The sequence below is a fragment of the Mauremys reevesii genome, linkage group 2, assembly GCF_016161935.1.
Source record: "Mauremys reevesii isolate NIE-2019 linkage group 2, ASM1616193v1, whole genome shotgun sequence".
Lineage (NCBI taxonomy): Eukaryota > Metazoa > Chordata > Testudines > Geoemydidae > Mauremys > Mauremys reevesii.
The window spans coordinates 86,912,925-86,925,268 of record NC_052624.1 but is presented as its reverse complement, the minus strand read 5'-3'; the positions used below and the strand labels follow the sequence as shown (position 1 = coordinate 86,925,268).

The 12,344-nt window shown below is 41.5% G+C and overlaps 1 protein-coding gene across 3 annotated transcripts in view; it reads right to left on the bottom strand.

The window, feature by feature from the left end:
• ITGA9 (integrin subunit alpha 9) overlaps positions 1-12,344 on the bottom strand; it is a 298,314-nt gene that overhangs the window by 4,947 nt on the left and 281,023 nt on the right. The gene's annotated exons all lie outside the window — the stretch shown is intronic.

Here is a 12,344-nt window from a genome sequence, read left to right as displayed (position 1 = left end):
TACACATTAATACATGCACACCAGTGGATGCTGTTGACTGCTGGAAGAGGGTAAGCAAACCTGAAATATGGCATTTTCAGAACCAGTTTACAGCATAGTCCGGTTCTGAATATGCCATGTGTCAGTTTTGCTGCCCCACTTCTGAGGTCACCAGCCTCCACTGGTGTGCATATATTAATGTATACTCTTGAGTTGAGTAGCTGTTCAGTAAGCTAGGATTACATGGTAAAGAGCTGTGCAAAGGAGCATGTAACAGGTGCATTGGTAGAAATCTTAAATTAAAGATTCTTTTTCCTTTTTATGACACACAATGTAATTTGTAATACAGAAGGCAAAATATTGTCCTGATCCTACAAAGTGCTTGAAGAGCTGAATGACATTTTTAAGACAAAACCTTTTGAGCAAAAAATGCAGGTTCAGTAAAATATTTTAGAAATCCATGTTGATTTCACTGAATTGTTCATTTCCAAAAAAAATTCTGAAAAAAATCAATACATTTTGTTTTGACATTTTAAAAATTAAACATTTTTAGTTGCTGGTTCAAAATAACTTGGGGGGAGGGATAGCTCAGTGGTTTAAGCATTGGCCTACTAAACCCAGGGTTGAGTTCAGTCCTTGAGGGGGCCATTTAGGGATCTGGGGCAAAAATCTGTCTGCGGATTGGTCCTGCTTTGAGCAGCGGGTTGGACTAAATAACCTCCTGAGGTACCTTCCAATCCTGATATTCTATGACTTTTTGATTGAAAAAATTCTTTGATTTTACTTTTAAATTAAAAAATGTTTAAAAACGACTGAAACAAAATGTAACATTTCACTTCACCCAAACAAAAAATTTGTTTTGACTTTTTGATTCACCAAAAATGTTTGTTTTCAGTCCAATTTGAAATATTTTTTTTCACCTTGTTGAAATTGCCACTGAACTGAAAACTCCCTTATTCACTCAGCTCTGGGTTCTGAACATCAGCAGTGACCTCACTGAGAGGCAAGGCTGCTCAACAGGTGTTCAACACTTTGCAGGATTGGGCCCCACTTCTGCTGTCCTCTAGTTTTGCTTCCTGTTTCACAAGTATTGGTAATGCAATGTTTTTCACGTCAGTTTTAATAGTATATCTCAACTCTCTGTTCTGTTTTTTAAGCCTTTTACATAAACAAAACAGATTTTAATACTAGGTTTTGGTGAGCATTCAAGAACAATTTCTCCAACTTAGCAGCATGCCATTGAGATCAGTAAGTCGATATTTTATTAGTTATAATTAAACATTTATGTAACCATAAACCTGCATTCTCAACTCCTGCAGGGTAAAAATGATGCTAGTCAGTTATTAACATCTTATATTCACAAACTAACTTAAGAACATTTTGCACGTTTATGTCACAGCTACATTTCTGTTAAATGTAGCTTTCTAGTTCAAATTCTTACTAAACTGTATTTTCTACAAATATATTTTAACTCCTGGGATCTGGAAGTCTCACACCCCCAACCCCCCCACACAATAGACAGACAGGTGGATAAATCGATATTATCCCAGTTTTACAGATAAAGTAACTGAGCTAGATCAGTAAAGTGACTTTCCCAAGGCCACATGGAGATTTACAGTTTGAGCTGGAATTAGAACTCAGAAGTTCCTACCTCCTAGTCTTGTGCACAGTGCACTAAATCTCACCTTCCCTTCAGTCATCATCAGCAAAGTGTTAGGTCTTGTGCTCAGTAAGATGAATCAACTTACACCCATTAAAAGAATATCCACCCATTGATATTTCTGGAGGGGTTCTCTGAAGGCTTATTTTGCAAGTGTGGTTCTATTCTGAAAAATGACTCCATAAAAATGGCATTGTAGGTGTTTCTTGTCTCTTACAGGTTAAAACAAAACAAAATAAAAACATCCACAACTTTTTTTTTAACTCCCTGTCCTTCAAACACATTCTATGACCTGAAAGTCAATCTGAATTCTTTCCTTTTCGCATATCATTGCCAGTAATAAAGGTTTTGCAATTATGCTTTCATCTATACTAGTCACTAGTGCAACCACATTGAGAGCACAGTTTGAAGACCGTGACAACAGTGCAAACCCAGTGGAATCTTCCCATGGATATCAATGATCTTTGGATCAGGCCCTTAAGGTTAATTGAAATCAATGGCAAAGCTCCCATTGACTTAAATGGTGCAGGATCAGGGCCCTAATGAACATTTTTGTTGATAAGGCATAAAAAAGAATAGAATCCACTTTCCTCTCTCTTAGCTGTGCTGGCTCTGCAGAGTTAACAAGAGTTAGCAGTAAGGATACTTCTTTTGGTCACAAGTCAGTAGATACACCAAGGTGTCGATGTGTTGAGTAAGAGGGTGCCATTTTTATATAGTTAGTTATCAGCGCAGACCTACACATTCAGCACTTTAGAACTTCTAGAAGAGAAAATTGCCATGGGATTGGTTTTCCTAACATTAACAAGGACAGTTCAATTTATAGCTTTTTAAAACAGGTTTTAAACCCTAAAGGTTTCCATCTTTCATACAACCACATCACTGGAACAATAAAATCCACATTTGAAGTTATAATCAAAATTATAGAAAGGCTTTTTAATTTCCTCCAGGGCCAAACAAACAAAAGCAAACTCTTTCCCACTGTTATTTTAATAAAAGTTGTCTGTTTGTGAACATCTGCTTCAGGAATTATCTTTAAAAGTTGTGATAGTTCTGGTATTTTATTATTTCATTACTGCATAAGGAACACTTTTGTAAGACTTTCCAGCAGGAATAGAAGGAGTTGAAAACCTTAATAAATATTAACAAAGCATGAAACCCAGAATCCACAGGTTATCCTGCTATGAAATCAGGGGTGCTGGAATAATTTGTATAGTGGGAGTGCTGAGTGCCATTGAACCAAACTGTAAACCCTGTATATGATGGAAACCATTTCAAGCCAGGGGGTGCAGCAACACCCCAGCATCCCTAGTTCCAACACCTATGTATGAAATTGTATATATATCATTTGCTGTAAGTCTATGTGACTGCTCCAAAATCATGGGAGGAAAATGAATTAAAACAAAAGGAAAACACATTGGGAGAAAAAGAAAAGCTTGGATGTGCAGACTGGATGTGACCATTTAAAAAAAAAGACTTGGGTTAGGGATTGGCTAAGTATGACAACCCCTAAATGGTAAAGAAATACCAAGTTATGGGACAATATATGATAATGACCACATATCACTGTCAGCAGAAACAAGCTAACATTCCACATCATCACAAGGAAGTTTTTTCTGCCTCATGTTAAAACCTCAGCAACACTGGCCAACATTCAAGGTTGACATGTGCATAGGTTAGGTATGTGATGAGTTATACAGAGAGCATGAGTTCATAATGGTTGGGTGGGAGAAGTATGGTGAAAAGGAAGGAGAAATAAAGGATCCAGGTGAGAGGGCAAAGTGGGGAAGGGCAGACAGGTGATAACAGTCAAAGTAATTGGCTGTTGCTAGTGGAAACACTGGGAGATCTAATGTTCTGCTGGCTCTTGTGTCACTAGGGAAGAAGAGATAGACAAGATGGGTAAGGTAACATCTTTTATTGAACCAACTTTTGTTGGTGAAAGAGACAAGCTTTCGAGCTCCACAGAGCTCTTCTTCAGCTGGCCTCTCACAAACAGAAGTTGGTCCAATGAAAGATATTACCTCACTCACCTTGTGCGTCTCATTGTGGGACAAACATGGATACAACATGCAAACAACATAGGACAGAAGAGTTTGCCTTCTGAAGGTGCTGCCTCGCTTTTGCTTTCTGTGGCTGCTCCTGGGCCTCCAGAAGAGCTCAGAAAGCCCTGTGCAGGAGAAGGAGTCTATGAGAGAGCACTGCTGGGACCAAGAGTAAAGGTTGTGCCTGGGTCTCATGTGGAAGCAGGAGAGCAATCAGACTGTTTTAGATATGTTGCTCCAGTTCAGTTTGACGGGGACTGTTTGTTTAGGATATGCACTCCATGAGGTTGAGATGGAAGAGAGGAGTGGTGGCAAGGAGAACAGATTCTGGGAATAATATAGGGGAATGAAAAGAAAAGGAAAATATTGTGAGAGAGGAGAAAATGGGAAACAAATTATAGGGAAAGAATACAGTGGACAGGGAGGGGAGGCAGCTGAAGGGTCACAATGGTAGGAGAGAGGTCGAACGATGAGAGAACTACCACCAATGACTGTACAGGAAAGTGAAAATCGAGAGCCCAAGTTTCAGAGTTGAGTGAATGTGATATGAGGAATCTGTGAAGGTCCTTCTGAGTCCAGTGCTCTGAGTCTGTCCCTTTGGGTCAAGTGGTGTGGCCGCAAGGTCCAGACAACTTTCAGAGCCTTCAGCTGGTGGGTGCTTAGGAAAAAGAACCCCAAAGGCTTCTCAGGCTCCATCTTCTGGCAGCTGCTAGGGAGAGTAAAGGGAGGCTGCATGGCCCAGTGCACAAGGCTGTCTCCTCTAAAGATACATCAAAACTGAATGCTTCTTTTGGTGGCACATAGAACTCATTCTATCATACATGCGTTGAATAGAGTAAAGACACACCTAAAGGGCATGGGTATGTACACTAGTACATACCCTACAAAGCTGTCTACTCAGTCAAGCCAGCCTCCCTGTTTACACTGCTATTTTTAGCCTTGTCGTGTCCCGCTACCTCCCTGCTGCTGGAGCCTTTCCCCATGCAGGAAAAGACTCCAGCTGTGGAGAAAGACTCTGGTGGGGGGTGGGTGGGGAGGGAAGCAGGGAAAGGCTCCAGGAGCTCCCTACTGCTGAAGCCCTTTCCTGCCACAAGGAAAGACTGCAGCAGAGGGGAAAGTCTCTAGCAGGGGGTGGCAACAGGTAAAGCCTTTCCCCGCTGCCTCTGCATGACAGATCCTTTCACCGATGCGTAGCTACACACTGCAGTGTGGATGTAGATTGCTTTTCATGCCAGCATCAGTAATGTGCAGTATAGTCTTCGTCCAGTGTGGTGGGGAAAGAGGGGAACTTAAAGAATTTCAGAATCATGGAGTACTCCAAAAGCTTCCCCATATTGCAAATCTCACTAGCAATAGGTGCAGCCACCCTCCCAACAGAAGGAGCAGATATAATTCTCTTATCTCTTCTCGAAGGTTCTATGAACCGACCAGTATCATCTCTGCCGTATACGGACTGAGGGTCAGCCAACTTGCTCTCATCCAACTCCCAGACAATTCCAGAGAAAATAAAAAATGCTGAGCCAGGCTTTCCCAGCATGGAATAATGATGACACTGCATTCCAGTCCATCTGACTTTCTTCTCTAGCAGCTTCCCATGCATCCTGAAACTGAAGCTGGCATAAATCTAGTGCTTGGGTTTTTCAGTCTGAGATTGTCAACACTTTTTCCAATGCAAGGTCTATTTAGTTTGTTGTCTTCTGTAGTCATGCTGCCCTCTACAGCATTTCCTAAGCAGAAACTTGAATGTACCTTGCGGAAATTAAACTTTAATTTTCCATTTAAAGCAATACAGAATCAATGCTCTCTACAGGCTGGGGAATTACGCAAGTTAATTCTGAACTTTATTCATGTCACTCCACTGCACTTTCAAATTGTTGACATCATCTGCAATTCTGAGGTTTGTCTTTCACTAAAGTGCATTGCTCCAGCTTGTAGTCAAGTCAGGCTTATGTTCCTTTTAGAAAAACACAGACAACTCATATCTGGCAAGATTTGCTTAAAGATCCATTTTGACACGGATTTCCTACGTGATCATGGAGACACTCCGAAAAGAGCAATGAAAGTTATTCCTGTGAGTTAAAAGGATAAATTGCTACCTTCTTTCTGCTGCTTGATTCTGTTCTCCCTTCTGCTATTTCCCAAGAACAGAAAAGGTCAAATCATTGACCTATTGCAACTCAGTATTTTTCTAACAGTAAACACAAATGTTTAAATGGCGTCTCCTATGGTATCATCCTGTGGTTATCCTACTAGGAAGCCAGTGACAAGCATGTTTGGATAGCAAGTAAATTATAAAATGTGAATGAAGCTTTCTCTCACACCTGAAAAAATAGAGTTAATATGGCTAGCAATAGGTGACATTGTGATATTTACTGCAAAGTAACCATTATAGAGAGTTTCTTTGATCACCAACTAGACTTGATCTGAACAAAATAAAAAAATGCAATTTTGGTCATTATCAAATAAGGTACTGATTAATATAGTTTTCGAAAAATGGACTGTTTTTTCCAATGAATCACATATTAGTAAAAGAACAGTAAAAAAGTAATATAGATATAGACAGGTAGGCACTGATATAAAAACTATTATGGCTTATATTACAGTACTCACAGAGATAGGGACCTGTTGTGATAACAGGACCAACACATTTTTCCTAATTATAAGCTCAACTGTAAAAAATGAGTGAAAGTTCATAAATTGTCACAATGGCTTGTTAGATAAAATTGTTCAAGAAAAGATGTAAGGAGGAGACAGGAGGACTGAATTAATTTAAACAGACAGAGGTTTACTGATACCATTCAAAAACCATGTTAAGATTATGACTGGTAAATAAGAAAAGTAGAGGACCAGAAATTAATGAACCAAAACTGATATGTTGGCAATTAGGTCCATTGGTAGACAAAATGATGAGAGGATGGACTATTTTACCCAACACTCATTTGTGGACTTCTTAAAAATATTTTTTGGAAAAATTAACAGAAGCAGCAACTGTCTGCCAACAACCGCCGCAGTATCCTTTATCATCTTGGCTGCCACCCTTACCATTTCCTGGGACCCCAGGCCTTCCTTGTCCTAAACCTGATTCCTGACCAGACCCAGATGACACCACCACCTCCGGCTAAATCCCAAACATCACCTGGAATGGGAGACTTTGTCTTCCCCCTCCCTCCCGTGTGCTTTTCCTTCCCATCTCATTTCTTTTCTTTCCTCTCTCTCTCGTTTTGCCTTCTGTTTAATAAGAATCCTACTTAGTTGGCTAGAGTACATTGCTGTGATCCTGTGACTAGAGAGGCAACTAAAAGCAATGACCTTGTCGTCCTGACAATTCATCTCGGGAGGTATGCTGCCTGCCGGGGGGCCGTATCCAAGACGTTACAGAGGCATTGTCGAGGATTATCCAGCCCTCTGACTACTACCCCATGCTACTCATCCATGTGGGCACAAATGATACTGTGAGGTGTGACACTGAGCGGATTAAGAGTGACTACAGGCCTCTGGGAATACGGGTGAAGGAGTTTGGAGCGCAGGTGATATTCTCTTCGATCCTGCCTGTCAAAGGTAGGGGCTCGGGCAGAGACACGTGCATCGTGGAGGTGAATGCCTGGCTGTGAAGATGGTGTCGCCAGGAGGGCTTTGGCTTCCTCGACCACGGGATGATATTCCAGGAAGGACTGCTAGGGAGAGATGGCATTCACCTTTCGAGGAGGGGAAAGACCCTATTTGGACACAGACTGGCTAATCTAGTGAGGAGGGCTTTACACTAGGTTCGATGGGGACAGGTGAGCAAAGCCCACAGGTAAGTGGAGAACATGGAGACCTGGGAAATGGGTCGGAAATAGGAGGCAGTGTGGGCTATAATGGCAGAGAGAAAGGAGGGTCGGGGCAAAACTGGGAGGCAAGATCAAACCAGTATCTTAGATGCCTATATACAAATGCGAGAAGTATGGGTAATAAGCAGGAAGAACTGGAAGTGCTAATAAATAAATACAACTATGACATTATTGGCATCACCAAAACTTGGTGGGATAATACACATGATTGGAATGTTGGTGTGGATGGCTACAGCTTGCTCAGGAAGGATAGACAGGGGAAAAAGGGAGGAGGTATTGCCTTATATATTAAAAATGTACACACTTGGACTGAGGTGGAGATGGACATAGGAGACGGAGGTGTTGAGAGTCTCTGGGTTAGGCTAAAAGGGGTAAAAAAACAAGGGTGATGTCATGCTAGGACTCTACTACAGGCCACCTAACCAGGCGGAAGAGGTGGATGAGGCTTTTTTTAAACAACTAACAAAATCATCCAAAGCCCAAGATTTGGTGGTGATCGGGGACTTCAACTATCCAGATATATGTTGGGAAAATAACACCGCGGGGCACAGACCATCCAAAAAGTTCTTGGACTGCATTGCAGACAACTTTTTATTTCAGAAGGTTAAAAAAGCTACTGGGGGGAAGCTGTTCTAGATTTGATTTTAACAAATGGGGAGGAACTTGTTGAGAATTTGGAAGTGGAAGGAAGCTTGGGTGAAAGTGATCATGAAATCATGGAATTCATAATTCTAAGGAAGGGTAGAAGGGAGTACAGCAAAATACAGACAATGGATTTCAGGAAGGCAGATTTTGGTAAGCTCAGAGAGCTGATAGGTAAGGTCCCATGGGAATCAAGACTGAGGAGAAAAACAACTGAGGAGAGTTGACAGTTTTTCAAAGGGACACTATTAAGGGCCCAAAAGCAAGCTATTCTGCTGGGTAGGAAAGATAGAAAATGTGGCAAAAGACCATCTTGGCTTAACCACGAGATCTTGCATGATCTAAAAAATAAAAAGGAGTCATATAAAAAATGGGAACTAGGACAAATTACAAAGGATTAATATAGACAAACAACACAGGAGTGCAGGGGAAAGATTAGAAAGGCAAAGGCACAAAATGAGCTCAAACTAGCCACAGGAATAAAGGGAAACAAGAAGACTTTTTATCAATATATTAGAAGCAAGAGGAAGACCAAGGACAGGGTAGGCCCACTGCTCAGTGAGGAGGGAGAAACAGTAATAGGAAACTTGGAAATGGCAGAGTTGCTTAATGACTTCTTTGTTTCGGTCTTCACAGAGAAGTCTGGAGGAATGCCTAACATAGTGAATGCTAATGGGAAGGGGGTAGGTTTAGAAAATAAAATAAAGAAGAACAAGTTAAAAATCACTTGGAAAAGTTAAATGCCTGCAAGTCACCAGAGCCTGATGAAATGCATCCTAGAATACTCAAGGAGCTAACAGAGGAGGTATCTGAGCCTCTAGCTATTATCTTTGGAAAATCATGGGAGACAGGAGAGATTCCAGAAGACTGGAGAAGGGCAAATATAGTGCCCATCTATAAAAAGGGAAATAAAAACAACCCAGGAAACTACAGACCAGTTAAACTTCTGTGCCAGGGAAGATAATGGAGCAAGTGGTTAAGGAAATCATCTGAAAAAAACAGGAAGGTGGAAAGGTGATAGGGAATAGCCGACATGGATTTGTAAAGAACAGATGTTGTCAAACCAATCTGATAGCTTTCTTTGATAAGATAATGAGTCTTGTGGATAAGGGAGAAGCAGTGGATATGGTATACCTAGACTTTAGAAAGGCATTTGATACGGTCTCACATGATATTCTTATCAATAAACTAGGCAAATACAACTTAGATGGGGCTACTATAAGGTGGGTGCATAACTGGCTGGATAACCGTATTCAGAGAGTAGTTATAAACGGTTCCCAATCCTGCTGGAAAGGTATAACAAGTGGGGTTCCGCAGGGGTCTGTTTTGGGACCACTCTGTTCAATATCTTCATCAACGACTTAGATATTGGCATAGAAAGTATGCTTATTAAGTTTTCCAGACGATACTAAATGGAGAGGGATTGCAACTGCTTTGGAGGGTAGGGTCATAATTCAAAATGATCTGGACAAATTGGAGAAATGGTCTGAGGTAAACAGGATGAAGTGTAATAAAGACAAATGCAAAGTGCTCCACTTAGGAAGGAACAATCAGTTTCACACATACAGAATGGGAAGAGACTGTCTAGGAAGTAGTACAGCAGAAAGGGATCTAGGGGTTTAGTGGAGCACAAGCTAAATATGAGTCAACAGTGTGATGCTGTTGCAAAAAAAGCAAACACGATTCTGGGATTCATTAACAGGTGTGCTGTGAGCAAAACACAAGAAGTCATTCTTCTGCTCTACTCTGTGCTGGTTAGGCCTCAGCTGGAGTATTGTGTCCAGTTCTGGGCACCACACTACAAGAAAGATGTGGAGAAATTGGAGAGGGTCCAGACAAGAGCAACAAGAATGATTAAAGGTCTAGAGAACATGACCTATTAAGGAAGGCTGAAAGAATTGGGTTTGTTTAGTTTGGAAAAGAGAAGACTGAAAGGGGACATGATAGCAGTTTTCAGGTATCTAAAAGGGTGTCATAAGGAAGAGGGAGAAAACTTGCTCATCTTAGCCCTTAAGGATAGAACAAGAAGCAATGGGCTTAAACTTCAGCAAGGGAGGTTTAAGTTGGACATTAGGAAAAAGTTCCTAACTGTCAGGGTGGTTAAACACTAGAATAAATTGCCTAGGGAGGTTGTGGAATCTCCATCTCTGGAGATATTTAAGAGTAGGCTAGATAAATGTCTATTGGGGATGGTCTAGACAGTATTTGGACCTGCCATGAGGGCAGGGGACTGGACTCGATGACCGCTCGAAGTCCCTTCCAATCCTAGAATCTATGAATCTATGACCTAATGCTGATGCTGGTACAGCCTGATGTTGGTACAAGTTTGCTCAGAATGGCTGATAAGAATCATAGAATCATAGAAGATTAGGGTTGGAAGAGAACTCTTGAAGTCATCTAGTCCAATATCCTGCTCAAAGACGGACCAACCCCAACTAAATCATGCTAGCCAGAGCTTAAAAACCTCTAAGGATGGAGATTCTACCACTTCCCTAGGTAACCCATTCCGGTGCTTCACCACCCTCCTAGTGAAATAGTTTTTCCTAATATCCAACCTAGAACTCCCCCACTGCAACTTGAGACGATCACTCCTTGTTCTCTCCTCTGCCACCACAGAGAACAGCCTAGCTCCATCCTCTTTGGAACCCCCTTCAGGTAGCTGAAGGCTGCTATAAAATCCCCCCTCACACTTCTCTTCTGCAGACTAAATAAACCCAGTTCCCTCAGCCTCTCCTCATAAGTCATGTGCCCCAGCCCCCTAATCATTTTTGCTGTTCTCCACTGTATTCTCTCCAATTTGTTCACATCCTTTCTGTATGGGGGATCCAAAACTGGATGCAATACTCCAGATGTGGCCTCACCAGTGCTGAATAGAGGGGAATAAACACTTCCCTCCATCTGCTGGCAATGCTCCTACAAATGCAGCCCAATATCCCATTAGCCTTCTTGGCAACAAGGGCACCCTGCTGACTCATGTCCAGCTTCTCATCCACTGTAATCCCCAGGTCCTTTTCTGCAGAACTGCTGCTTAGCCAGTCGGTCCCCAGCCTGTAGCAGTGCATGGGATTCTTCTGTCCTAAGTGCAGGACTCTGCACTTGTCCTTGTTGAACCTCATCAGATTTCTTTTGGCCAATCCTCCAATTTACCTAGGTCACTCTGGACCCTATCCCTACTCTCCAGCATATCTACCTCTACCCCCAGCTTAGTGTCATCTGTGAACTTGCTGAGGGTGCAATCCATCCCCATCCAGATCATTAATGAGGATGTTGAATAAAACCAGCCCCAGGACCGACCCCTGGGCACTTAACTTGATATCGGCTGTCAACTAGACATCAAGCCATTGATCACCACGCATCGAGCCCAACGATCTAGCCAGCTTTTTATCCACCATATAGTCAATTCATCCAATCCACAGTGCTGTGCTTGTGTTTTTCCAGCAGTGAGGTTGCAAGTGAAAGTCAACACCAGAGACAGAAGCTTCATTTTTCTATTTTTTTGTTCTTTTCTCTCCTCTTTTGCATGTATTTGTCTTGTTTTGTCATCTTAGAAGACGGGATTGGACTTTAACAGCAGCAGCAGCAGCAACAGCTCCAGACCATCTCAACTAACTTCTCTTTTCTCCATAAAGGACAGTTACCACCATTTTCGATACCATCTAAAAAACTATCAAATAAGGGGAGTTTTTCCTTTGGAAAACTTTCTCTAGCTAAAGAGAAAGGGAACAAGGCATGTTGTTCAAATTACAGTTTTATTTTACACTTTACATTTCAAAAGCTTCAACTGTTTTTACTTCTTTTCTTTATCTTTAATAAAAGATTCAATGAATATTTAATGGTGTGCTTGCCATGGTACTAAGCAGGCTGCCGTCTCTGTATACCAAACCCCAAATCTTTTTAAAAACTGTTTAATGTTGGACAGTTTCAGAATCATGTTTGGGCCCTTTAGTCCATCTAAATTAATACAACGTACCCCATGGTTCCAGACACAGTTCAAACACATAGCAAGAGACAGTCCCTGTTCCAAAAAGTTTACAAGCTAAATAGACAAGAGAGATGAAGGGAGTATTATCATACCCATTTTACAGATGCAGAATTGAGGCACAAAGAAATTAAATAAGTTGCCCATGGTCAGACATGAGTTGGGAACCAAACCCATATCTCCTAAATCCCCATCCAGTGGCTTAGCCT